The sequence below is a fragment of the Amphiura filiformis genome, chromosome 13 (assembly GCF_039555335.1).
Source record: "Amphiura filiformis chromosome 13, Afil_fr2py, whole genome shotgun sequence".
NCBI lineage: Eukaryota > Metazoa > Echinodermata > Ophiuroidea > Amphilepidida > Amphiuridae > Amphiura > Amphiura filiformis.
The window spans coordinates 54,607,906-54,620,925 of NC_092640.1; the positions used below are offsets into that span (position 1 = coordinate 54,607,906).

Genomic DNA, 13,020 nt, shown 5'->3' on the forward strand with positions numbered 1-13,020 from the left:
TGGTGGAATGAACCAAGATAATGGATCAAGTGCACCGAGTCGGGCTACATGTAAATGAATATGCGCAAAGTGGCAAATTCCTTCTGTGCAATTCACACCTTAAATTAGATGCAATGTTTTATTTGAAGCTCAGCTAGATCTGCTTACACTCGCCCAACAATGACCAGACAGTTGGGGGCCACAGGCATTGGATAAAGGGGTAACTGGTGAAAATTAGCGTGGACAGTGTAGTAACTTCCCTTGAATAAGGCAATTCACACTTTAAACTTGATGCAATATTTTACTTACATCTTCAAGAATATTACATTACATCAAAATATATACAAATACAATACATATGGAGGAAAAGGCTGGAAGACCAAAAAGGCCTGAGAGTTAGCCTTTCCCTAAAATCAAATGAAATTAGCAAAACAGCAACTTTACAAAACATAACCAAAAGACAAGACAAGGGAAGGGGACATGCTCGCGGAAAAGATTAACTTTAATTAGAGATAATGTTCGACAGATTTTGAAGCTTTCAGATATTTATCTAAAGAATTCCAAAGAATGGGACCTCTCGTACGTATGGCATGATCAGAAAAGACTTTCTTACTTTTGGTTAAATTTAGGTCATTTACATATCTTGTCTTGTAGTTATGTGTCAGAATGTTTAGTAAAATAATTATCAAATGAACAAGGCAGCTCATTTATGGAGTACCTGTACATGAATGTACCTAATTCCAGTGTGCACATATCTTCAATTTTCAATACGTTATAGTTAGCAAACAATGGCACTGCGTGATCTCTATAGTGACCGATTCCCACTATTCTTATAGCCCATTTTTTTTTTTTTACAATTGTGACACGATCAAGGGAAATGAGTCGGATGTCGCTAATATTGATTTTGAGATATTGGCAAAGAAAATGTTAAAATTCTTTTGTTTTATATTGTTTTCAGTGATTAATAAAAGTCGTATCAACATGGGGTTTTTCAGTTTCTGAAAGCTCTAAATCCCTTCTTTAGAAACATGTGTAAAACTCATTTTCGCCCAGGGCCGACATGTGACTCATTCCCCTTGATCATGTCACAATTTAATTTAAGTAAGCTTTACTTCTATGCTCTTCTAGAATGGGCTATTTCAGAAATTAAAGGCACACCTCCTAAAGAAGACATGGGATTCCCAAAATTGTTCATTATTTTTTGCTCTGGGAATTCCCCAAAATATGGCCATTATTCTCATAACCCTAAAGAAGATATGGGAATTCCTAAGAAAAAGATGCCTTTTTAGGTTTGGGAATTCCCAAAAATTTGCCTGTCTTCTTTAGAGCACTTGGAATTCCCAATTTTTTAAGCATTTTTTTTCTTCTTCAAAATGGGAATTCCCATTTTTGGGATAAAATTTTGGTCTGGGAATTCCCAAAATTTATGGTACAAATTCACATGTCTTGGGTGAATTAATTGCCATTAATTTCTGGAATAGCCCAATACATGTAACCCTAGGTAGATCAGTTACAGTGGCATAACCAGGACTTTTTCAGAGGGGGTAAAGGGAAGTGGGGGAAATTTAACTTTCAAGGGGGCAAAATTTGATGAAAATGCAAAAAAAATTTGATGAAAATGCAAAAGGAGAGCAGACTTATAATTGCCTCCCTTGGCTACACCACTGTTCAGTTGGGAGGGGATGGGTAGGAATTTACAGTGGACCAAATGGTAACTGGGCTAAACCAATGTAGACAAGGTGGTGAATTCCTCTCTATACTGTGCAAATGAAATTGATACAATATTTGATTTACACACCAGGTATCTGCTTCCATACACCCAATATAGGCATGTACAGATGGTTATAGAATTCTCGAGGATCAGCGTCCCTGAGAATTGTCATTCCTAGGTCCATCCCTAACTGCATGTCCACACAATTCCAATAAAGAGGAAGTCCCACCAGAACAGTTCTTCCGAGGTGAATCAAACCTGCCTGGTTATCAAATTAATTAGCAACAAGGATATCTCTGAATTTGAGAGGTGCTAATTGATGTTTTAATGTTATTGGATCAATTAGCACCTGACTAATTCAGAGATAACCTTGTCACTGATTAATTTGATAACCAGTCAGATTTGGTTCACCCCGGAAGAACTGCCCTAGTGGAGCTTCCTCTTTAAGGACTAAAATCCTCGAGATGTCTGACGACATCAGCTTTGGAATTATAACTGGAAGCTTAACTGTGACCTACATGCAGTGCTGAATTGAATCATATAAATCAAGTTTGTAAGTTAACTTCAACAAATTGGCTCTTCAAATGGCAGTAGCACTCAAGGGCCACTTGAGGATCACTCTGGGAAATCGTGACAGTCCTTAATTTCTTGGGGATTATTATGGGGACAAACTTAGGGGTTGGCATTCTCAAAACAGTTCACACAGCCACTTTTGCTTGAGAACCATGTTGCTTAAGTGAAAATCCCTCCTTGAATATGCCTTATAAAACCTTAAAGGGAACTTGATCCACCTGATATTTAGACAAGACTAGGCCACAAGTCATACCTGTAATTTAGATACTGCCATTGATTCTCATTATAAATCCTTCAAGTTGAGAAGAATGGGTTGTATAAACTATAGAGTCAGGTCAAGCATAGATCATCTATGGATCAGGAGCAGTGGCGGCATGCAGGAAATTTTTTTCGGGGTTAGGGGGGCATTAGGGGGGGGCAAAGTGAATTTCAGGGGGGGGGCAAAATCAACAAATTTTGCACAAAATTACCCCAAAAAGTGGAAATTTTCTTAATTTTTTTTTTGGGGGGCAACATGGGGAGGGCAAGAGTTCTGACTGGGGCATTTTCCCCTCATGCCCCCCTGGCACCGCCACTGGTCAGGAGTTGATAACATGTGACCCAGGGGGTGGTTCATTCTGGTTGAAGGTATACAGGGATATAATGTAGAGACCAATTGGCCCAACTGGGTGCATTTGGGCAACAGCACCACACAATTTGGGCAAATATTGGTGATTTTTTGGGTTTTTTTTGTCAAAAATACTGATTGGATGCAAAATCAGCTAAAAAATAGGTACAGAAAAAGGGCATGTGACCAGTAGGGTTAGGTGTGTATGTACAGAAACCTGAAATTTGTAGCAAGATTTGACCAAAACTGGGCATTTTCAGTATGCATTTAGCAAAATCAGGGATATGAGACTCAATCGTGGTGAAATACACATGTTTTTTAGAGTTGAATGGTTGGCTCCAGCACTGCAATCACAGATTATAGAAGATATCTGTGATTTGATAGACTCCACCACCCACTGCCACCCACTGTAACTACGACCCTAAATGACCATCCGCCACAAATAGGACTTGATCCATTTAATATTTCCTACAGTTTTGCTAGCGAACGGCGTTGCTAAGCATGAAATCCCTCCATGTGGACATGCCTTATATAACCCTATTGGGAACTTGATCCACCTGATATTTAGACAAGACTAGGCCACACACAAGTCATACCTGTAAGATACTGCCATTGATTCTCATTATAAATCCTTTGAAGTTAAGTAGAATGGGTTGTATAAACTGTAATGTACATGTATTTAGGGTCAGGTCGAGAGAATGATGATTATGTGACTGGCCAATACAAATGAGCTGTACTGTGGGCATTTTCACTTTTTGAAATATTGGAAACACAAAACATTTTCAGCTGAATCCCTGAGCGATGAGCGATTGGTATTTGACCAATGAGGCAGCATGCTTGTCCAAAGCGCAACCAAAAGCCCTCTACCTCATTGGCTAGAAACCAATTGCTATCACTCAGCGATGTGGTACGAATTCAGATTTACAGAAAAAACAGAGTCATAGTGTTACACCCAAATTGTAAAATGTGCAAATTTTGTTGATTTGAAGCTTGAGAGTACACAACTGAATACTTGGGCATGATTTGTCGTACATTTTACCCCGGACTTTTACCCTCAAATTATTTTGATACAACCTATTAAGGAACTATTTTTTAATCCCCTCTTTTAAAGGAGGATTTTGTGATCCTAGCATCCTCTTTTTATGACATTTTTCAGTAGATATCCCCCCCCCCAAATAAGCTTATTCCCAAAATTTCAGTTGAATCCAATTTTGCGTAACTTGCTAGTTATGCATGATTATGTGTATTGCATTGCTCCATAGGTCACTGTTTTAATTTCTTTCTGGTATACCAGAACGAAATTCAAATTTGACGATATTTTTGCTAAACAAATTAATCTGCAAGAAATTTTTGGTACAAACACTATGAAGCCAGAGGTTTCCAGTGGTATAAAAATCTCAACTTTTGTGAGAAAAGTGGGGGATGAGGCTGTGGATCACGAAATGCCCTTTTAAGAACCCAAATTTTTTTTGATCCCCCATATTTTCCAACCCCTCCACCAAAGTATTTGTGAACACTCCCTTAAATGCATCACTATGACTATAAAAACACTCAGATGCTAAATTCATGTACCTCTAATTCAGAACACAAAAATCTAGTCAGAGCCCCTGGCAATAATTTCCAGGTTTTTTTTATTCAAGTCTTTCATGCTTTTATTATAAAACCTTATATATTTTTTTCAAAAATAGAAAAACTCATCATGCATGGATGTCACATCAAAATACAGAATTTGCTTGCCAATATTTTTATTTCAATCATTCCAACAGTATTTGTGAGTTGATCAGGCAAAAAATGATGACAATATTGGGGAAAGTAAATTTGATACAGAGCTTTGATTTACGATAAGGATATTTCATCAGCCTGAATTTATTGTAAAACCAGGAAGGTAAATTAACTCCAAAAATCATTGGGTATTTAATTTATTGTAACATTTGTTGAGGAGGACATCCTCAATCTTTCAGTTTCATTTTCCACACAGACTAAATTGACCATTCTCAAAACTGCAGACTGTCACTAGAGGTATAATTATCTCTAACATGAAAATACGAAGCACAAAGTTTGCCATTTGAGGAGAGCTAGAGCGATTGCTCCCCATCTCTCCCCTCAAATAAAGCTAAGGAGAGCTTTTTATTGCTTGCCTACCTTGTCAGAATTAATTATAGTGTAAGCTGCTATCTACTGAAGATAGCACAAAGTCAGGATTAATTGTATGTAGTATTAGCTGCTATTTACTGAAGATAGCACAAAGTCAGGATTAATTGTATGTAGTATTAGCTGCTATCTACTGAAGATAGCACAAAGTCAGGATTAATTGTATGTAGTATTAGCTGCTATCTACTGAAGATAGCACAAAGTCAGGATTAATTGTATGTAGTATTAGCTGCTATTTACTGAAGATAGCACAAAGTCAGGATTAATTGTATGTAGTATTAGCTGCTATCTACTGAAGATAGCACAAAGTCAGGATTAATTGTATGTAGTATTAGCTGCTATCTACTGAAGATAGCACAAAGTCAGGATTAATTGTATGTAGTATTAGCTGCTATCTACTGAAGATAGCACAAAGTCAGGATTAATTGTATGTAGTATTAGCTGCTATCTACTGAAGATAGCACAAAGTCAGGATTAATTGTATGTAGTATTAGCTGCTATCTACTGAAGATAGCACAAAGTCAGGATTAATTGTATGTAGTATTAGCTGCTATCTACTGAAGATAGCACAAAGTCAGGATTAATTGTATGTAGTATTAGCTGCTATCTACTGAAGATAGCACAAAGTCAGGATTAATTGTATGTAGTATTAGCTGCTATCTACTGAAGATAGCACAAAGTCAGGATTAATTGTATGTAGTATTAGCTGCTATCTACTGAAGATAGCACAAAGTCAGGATTAATTGTATGTAGTATTAGCTGTTATCTACTGAAGATAGCACAAAGTCAGGATTAATTGTATGTAGTATTAGCTGCTATCTACTGAAGATAGCACAAAGTCAGGATTAATTGTATGTAGTATTAGCTGCTATCTACTGAAGATAGCACAAAGTCTGGATTAATTGTATGTAGTATTAGCTACTATCTACTGAAGATAGCACAAAGTCAGGATTAATTGTATGTAGTATTAGCTGCTATCTACTGAAGATAGCACAAAGTCTGGATTAATTGTATGTAGTATTAGCTGCTATCTACTGAAGATAGCACAAAGTCAGGATTAATTATAGTGTAAGCTGCTATCTACTGAAGATAGCACAAAGTCAGGATTAATTGTATGTAGTATAAGCAGTATAAGCTGCTATCTACTGAAGATAGCACAAAGTCAGGATTAATTGTATGTAGTATAAGCAGTATAAGCTGCTATCTACTGAAGATAGCACAAAGTCAGGATTAATTCTATGTAGTATAAGCAGTATAAGCTGTTATCTACTGAAGATAGCACAAAGTCAGGATTAATTGTATGTGAAGATAGCACAAAGTCAGGATTAATTGTGTAAGCTGCTATCTACTGAAGATAGCACAAAGTCAGGATTAATTCTATGTAGTATAAGCTGCTATCTACTGAAGATAGCACAAAGTCAGGATTAATTCTATGTAGTATAAGCAGTATAAGCTGCTATCTACTGAAGATAGAACAAAGTCAGGATTAATTGTATTATTTATTCCATCATCTTTATTCAAGCAATTTAAACATACAAATTTAAAAGAATAAAGAAACCAACAAACATCCAAGACAACTGGGGCCTTTACTGACCACCAGGCATGGCGTGAACGAAATACAAATTACACATACACAATCATTAAAACACCTAAAAAAGATACAAAAAAAACAAATTAATGACATTGATCATCAGGCGACAGATACGCCACCCTGGTAGGCTATCTGAGGATATTGACATTCCACTCTTTTTCATGTCTTGCCTGAAAGATGGAAAAAGAAGACGTGAGAGCCATTTTGGAGATGTCATTCCTCAGATCTTTGTATTTGATGTGCGACTTGGCTACATGCAGGAGGCGGCGAAGACGAGTCTTGTTCGATTTTGTAATTAGACCTCTTGAACCAACCTCGAATGGAATGTAACTGCAATTGTAGCCAGTGTCAGAAATGTCGCCTACCAGGGAAGCATATCTGTCAACCTTAAGCTTGTGAGACTTATCAATGTTCGTTTCAAAAGGCACGGTGAGTTCTAACAGAATGATTTTTTCTCCTCCGGAAAGCGTTAACACAATATCGGGTTTTTGAACTGTGGGTATGGCGTCAGGGGAACCGTCCCCCTGCAGTAAGGTACCCTTCAATGTCCGCCGTGATGAGAACACGTTTATTGAGAAAAAGTTGGCTGTTCTCCAGAGCGGTAATTATGATGCAGATGATGTTGTTAAGACGCCAGAGGTACCGATCAAGCATATGGTTGCAGTTGTTCAAGATATGAAGAAGGGTACCCTTACATGCACAGAGGGGCAGTTCCCGTTCAGTCGTTTCCCCATTTATAGAGATTTGTGAAGGTGGGAAGGCTGTCAATAGCAGCATTGATAGCAAATTTAGCACGCTCTCCGGAAGACTGTACATAATAGATTTCCAAGTAAGATTTGTATTACATTCGTTTAAAAGTTTAGCTGTATCCCCCTGAATCACGAGTGGTTCCACAACCGACTTCCAGTAAATACTGGTGTCCTCTTTCAGAGTATGTTTGATCTTGGGTTTTGTTATTTTCCAAAGGTGGAGCTGATCGCCATCAGTAGATCTTTGATGGATCTGATCACATAAGGCGACGGTGGAAGATTTTTTTCCAAATAGCTTCTCTTTGCAGTTTCAGATCAAGAGCTTTGTTGGTTGTGGAGTCACCCAGACATCGGGTTCTGCTATACGCTAGGCAGTGCGATGTATAGTAGATATCAGATACCCTGGGGATATCAAGCCCCTCGTTCATATGGACCAGCGCTATGTTGGAACCGTTTTGGGTATCCCAAGCCATTTTTGACAAAATATCAGTCTTTCTATCTAGCATAGACAGATAGGACTTTGTGAGTTCGTTCAACCGTAAGGCAAAAACGCATAGATGGTAAGCAATATCTACTATAAATAGCAACCTTAAACTCATTTCTTACCGGACAATTGTCAATATTCAGAAGGCTATTTTCAAATTTGGCCTTGATCATTTCATAAGTATCAATTTGACTGCCAGAATGAGTAATCAGAGATCCCAAAAAGCGCTGAGGATCTTCTTTAACAGGAGTTACAAGCGCCCCATTAATATCAAATTCAACCACTTTAGGAACACCACTACATATTGACAGAGAACGACATTTACTAGGTTTTAAAGTCAAACCCATACTCTGGGTTTTGCATTGAAGTTCATTAATGATCTTTTGATGTTGAACTTTGTTACTTGTTAGGATATTAAAGTCATCCGCATATGGGGTTGTAATAACTTTAGTACCGTCTAAGTTAAATCCACGCTTGTCACTTAACATTTTCTAAGTATTCGAGGATGGGATTAAAACACATCAAGAAAATAATGGGTGACAGAGGATCCCTTGAAATGTTCCTCTCCTAAATTGAAATTCTTCCGAACTCCAGTCAGGGCATGAACGGAACCACTAAGGCGCAGTATAAATTTTCAACGTAGGTGATGGTATTTTCCGGAAGATTGAATCTTTTCATGGAATGAGTAATTAGAGTATGACTGACGCTGCCGAACGCATCCGCTAAATCAAAGAAGGTCACGTGCAAGGTTTTTTTCCTTGATTTAGAGAATGCGATGGCTTCCTGGAGAAGAATGTTATGTTCAATACAGCCGTTAATCCCCCTTAAAAACGCTTTTTGGACATCTGGGTTAATATAGCAATTTTTGGTTAGATATGCCCCTGTCCTGTCGGCATGTAGTATAAGCTGCTATCTACTGAAGATAGCACAAAGTCAGGATTAATTGTAGTGTAAGCTGCTATCTACTGAAGATAGCACAAAGTCTGGATTAATTGTTGTGCAAGCTGCTATCTACTGAAGATAGCACAAAGTCTGGATTAATTGAATACCTGAGTGGAAGAAGGGCCCAACTCCAATTTTTTACAAAAATGAGTTAGACCCAGCATTTTATTGCCAACAGACTGTTCTTACTTGTGTGTTAAAGATGAGCCAAAATCCACTCTCTAAATAGTCTTCCACGTACACTTAATCATGGTTTTCATGGAAGAAAGGCCCAACTCCATGGAGTTGGGCCCTTCTTCCACAAATATTGAGTTAAAGAGGAATTTTGTTCATTCATGAAATCTGCTTTTCACTACAATATTTTTTTCCCCTAACATATTACATGCTTCTACTTGCGCAATTAATGGATAATTTCCAAATTTCTGTAGCTATTTATAACACACCTGCTTACGGAACTGGCACTTGCAGTATATAAGTGGAAGAAGGGCCCAACTCCATCTCGTATTAAGACCTGTACCGTTGCCATGGAAACATTATACATAATTTTGAATGTATGTAATATTGTATGTTCATGTATTAAAGGTCCCCTGAAGATGAAAACATTCTGTCTATAAAACTTTTCCAAATATTAAGTTTTTTCTTAATATCTCAAAAACAGTTTTGATGGAGTTGGGCCCTTCTTCCACTCAGGTATTCAATTGTATGTAGTATTAGCTGCTATCTACTGAAGATAGCACAAAGTCAGGATTAATTGTATGTAGTATTAGCTGCTATCTACTGAAGATAGCACAAAGTCAGGATTAATTATAGTGTAAGCTGCTATCTACTGAAGATAGCACAAAGTCAGGATTAATTGTATGTAGTATAAGTAGTATAAGCTGCTATCTACTGAAGATAGCACAAAGTCAGGATTAATTGTATGTAGTATAAGCAGTATAAGCTGCTATCTACTGAAGATAGCACAAAGTCAGGATTAATTCTATGTAGTATAAGTAGTATAAGCTGCTATCTACTGAAGATAGCACAAAGTCAGGATTAATTGTATGTAGTATAAGCTGCTATCTACTGAAGATAGCACAAAGTCAGGATTAATTGTAAGCTGCTATCTACTGAAGATAGCACAAAGTCAGGATTAATTCTATGTAGTATGTAGTATAAGCTGCTATCTACTGAAGATAGCACAAAGTCAGGATTAATTCTATGTAGTATAAGCAGTATAAGCTGCTATATACTGAAGATAGAACAAAGTCAGGATTAATTGTATGTAGTATAAGCTGCTATCTACTGAAGATAGCACAAAGTCAGGATTAATTGTAGTGTAAGCTGCTATCTAAGAAGATAGCACAAAGTCAGGATTAATTGTATGCAGTATAAGCTGCTATCTACTGAAGATAGCACAAAGTCAGGATTAATTGTAGTGTAAGCTGCTATCTACTGAAGATAGCACAAAGTCAGGATTAATTGTTGTGCAAGCTGCTATCTACTGAAGATAGCACAGAGTCTTTATTAATTGTAGTGCAAGCTGCTATCTACTGAAGATAGCACAAAGTCAGGATTAATTGTTGAACAAGCTGCTATCTACTGAAGATAGCACAAAGTCAGGATTAATTGTTGAGCAAGCTGCTATCTACTGAAGATCGCACAGAGTCTTTATTAATTGTAGTGTAAGCAACTATCTACTGAAGATAGCACAAAGTCTGGATTGTAGTATAAGCTGCTATCTAATGAAGAAAAATATCAAAACTGTACAGCTCATCTCTTTCTACCTTAGGCCACAAACTTATCAAGCACCCTCGTATGATATATCAAGCTTGTAACTAGAAAACACTGTCCTCGTCTTATTTGATGCAATCCTATTTACTGATGCAAAGCCTGTCCACACTTGTCAATACTCACAAAAGGTATGTGCAATGTATATTGGCTGTTCACCATTTACATACATGTATGCCTTGCTCTTGAGTAGTTTGAGAGATTTGAATTCTGGATTGATTTCTTTTAAATCATTATTATCTGGATCCATTTTAAGACATACCCACATACCATCACATTGAAGTAGCACTGAAGTTGTCAACAGAAAAAAAGAACATACCATGTGCATACTAATCATGATGGTGATGATGATGATGATAGTGATGATGACAATGATAGTACAAGTGATGAAGATGATGATGATAATGTTGATAATGACGATGATGATGATGGTGATGACGACAGTGATAATGAATGTTGATGACAATGGTGACAGAAAAGACAATGACAATGAGGATGAGAATGAAAGTAATGATATGAAAAATTCAAAACAGAATACTCTCTCTCTCTGATCCATCAAGTTGATGGCTCTGCAGCAAAAGAATGTATATCCATTTGGGTGCTGTATCATTTTCTGTATGTGTTTTTGTTTAAGGCAGGCCTTGCTGTTTAGATTTTAAAGTCTAGTGGTTAATCACTCGCTAGCATGGCGCTAGACGAGTGGTCGAATTTTCTTAAATACCACTTATTTGGGTATAATCAAGTAGAGCTAATACAATATTTATGTATTTCTGTTGAAATGCGCATGAAGGGCACTAAAATGTGTGACTTTCTCTGTCTGGAGGGGGCACAGACTCGATTAAATGCTGAATTGGCTGATTCGATGGCTGATTTTGGGAGATTCGCAGCCAGTGATATTTAGTGTTTATGGTGAGTGGAAAATCGCTCACTAGAAATCGAGTTCAGGCGAGCGGTGGATGCAAATCACAGCCAATCACACACAGCAGCTATTGGAGATACACCTTTCTGCCGCTGAGCCATCAATGTGAATAATCCTCACATCTTGTATATAAGGAAACAAGTCTTTCCGATGTAAATGTCAAAAAGCCCCAAAATGCATGTGACAATCGCATCTTGTTCCTACAGCATAAACTTCCAGGGTCGTTCCTGACTTGCCAATTGCTTGCCACTACCTGTGATGCTTGTGACGTCAGAATACTACGCATGGAAATCCAACCCCGTAGAAATCAATACGGTTTGATGGCAAATTTTCGCAACGCTATTATTTTCACAATTTTCACAGTTAATTTCGAAACCACAAATTTCAAAATCTGCAAATGTATTTACGACTCATGGGTTTTAGCAAGTAGCTGTTTGATACCAGCGAATAAACAAAACCACAAAACGGTTGAGAACGGTTAAAATTATGAAAAATTCTTACCACTAAAATATCAGACTATTTGGCCTACAGCATTTGAACTTGTAATGTCTGATACTATATCATGATGTTAACTGCATAGCACATAGCCTATCTTGAGTAGATTTTAACTGAAATCGGAGACACTCAATACTATCTTGGATTTCACAAACTCACCCAATTACATTGTGTCACAGCTCTTTCAATTGTCAGACTACATGTAAGTTCAACCAATTTTGTACAGAAAAATATTTTTAAGTCTTTCAATTTTCCTTTCAGTTCACAAAAACATATGGCTAGATTTGTGAATCAAGGTAATTTTTTTTAAATTAAGGAATCGGATAGCAACGTTTGCACAGTATTTTTATGGGACCTGAGAACACCACAGATACACAGAGTTGCATTCTAAATACGAGGAATGTCCATCTTATATCAAATAAGTTTGATTTTTTGAAATTTGTGATATAATACAAATTTTATGACAAATTATTAAAGATTGATATTTTAACAGTCCTCGTAGTAAACTTTTTAGGTCTTTTGGGGGAAAAATGTACATCTTCAATAAAAAAAAAATGATGGAAGGCTTTCTCTCCCAGCTATCATTGGAATTATAAAGTTAAATTCGAGGACTATTAAATGTAAAAAATATCAATTTGAAATAATTTGCCATAAAATTTGTATCATATTGTGGAGTAAGTCACATAATTGTGGCTTTAAGGCTATCATCTGGCTTACTTTTGTCTCTTAAAACAATGACGTCATTTAAAGTTAATTTGATGTACATTATGGACAAAATAAAGTCCTCTGAAGATGCAAACACATGCATGAAAGATGGTTAGTGTACAAATCATGATGTCAACCAATTCAGTACCTGCGTATAATGTACGTAGGTACTGAATTAGTACGTCGTTCATGTATTTAAGAATATTCAAGTCACATCTCCATGATATCTCTCAACCAATTTCAACTGTATAACTTCAAGCAAACATTTACATCAGGAAATTCCAGTTGAAATCCATGCTACGAAGACACAATCTTAATCTCCCACACAGGGGGTGTAAATTTCA

The 13,020-nt window shown here is 37.0% G+C and overlaps 1 protein-coding gene across 1 annotated transcript in view; it reads right to left on the reverse strand.

Moving 5' to 3' along the window:
* The window catches only part of LOC140167768 (uncharacterized), a 67,585-nt gene that overhangs the window by 19,624 nt on the left and 34,941 nt on the right, over positions 1-13,020 (reverse strand). The gene's annotated exons all lie outside the window — the stretch shown is intronic.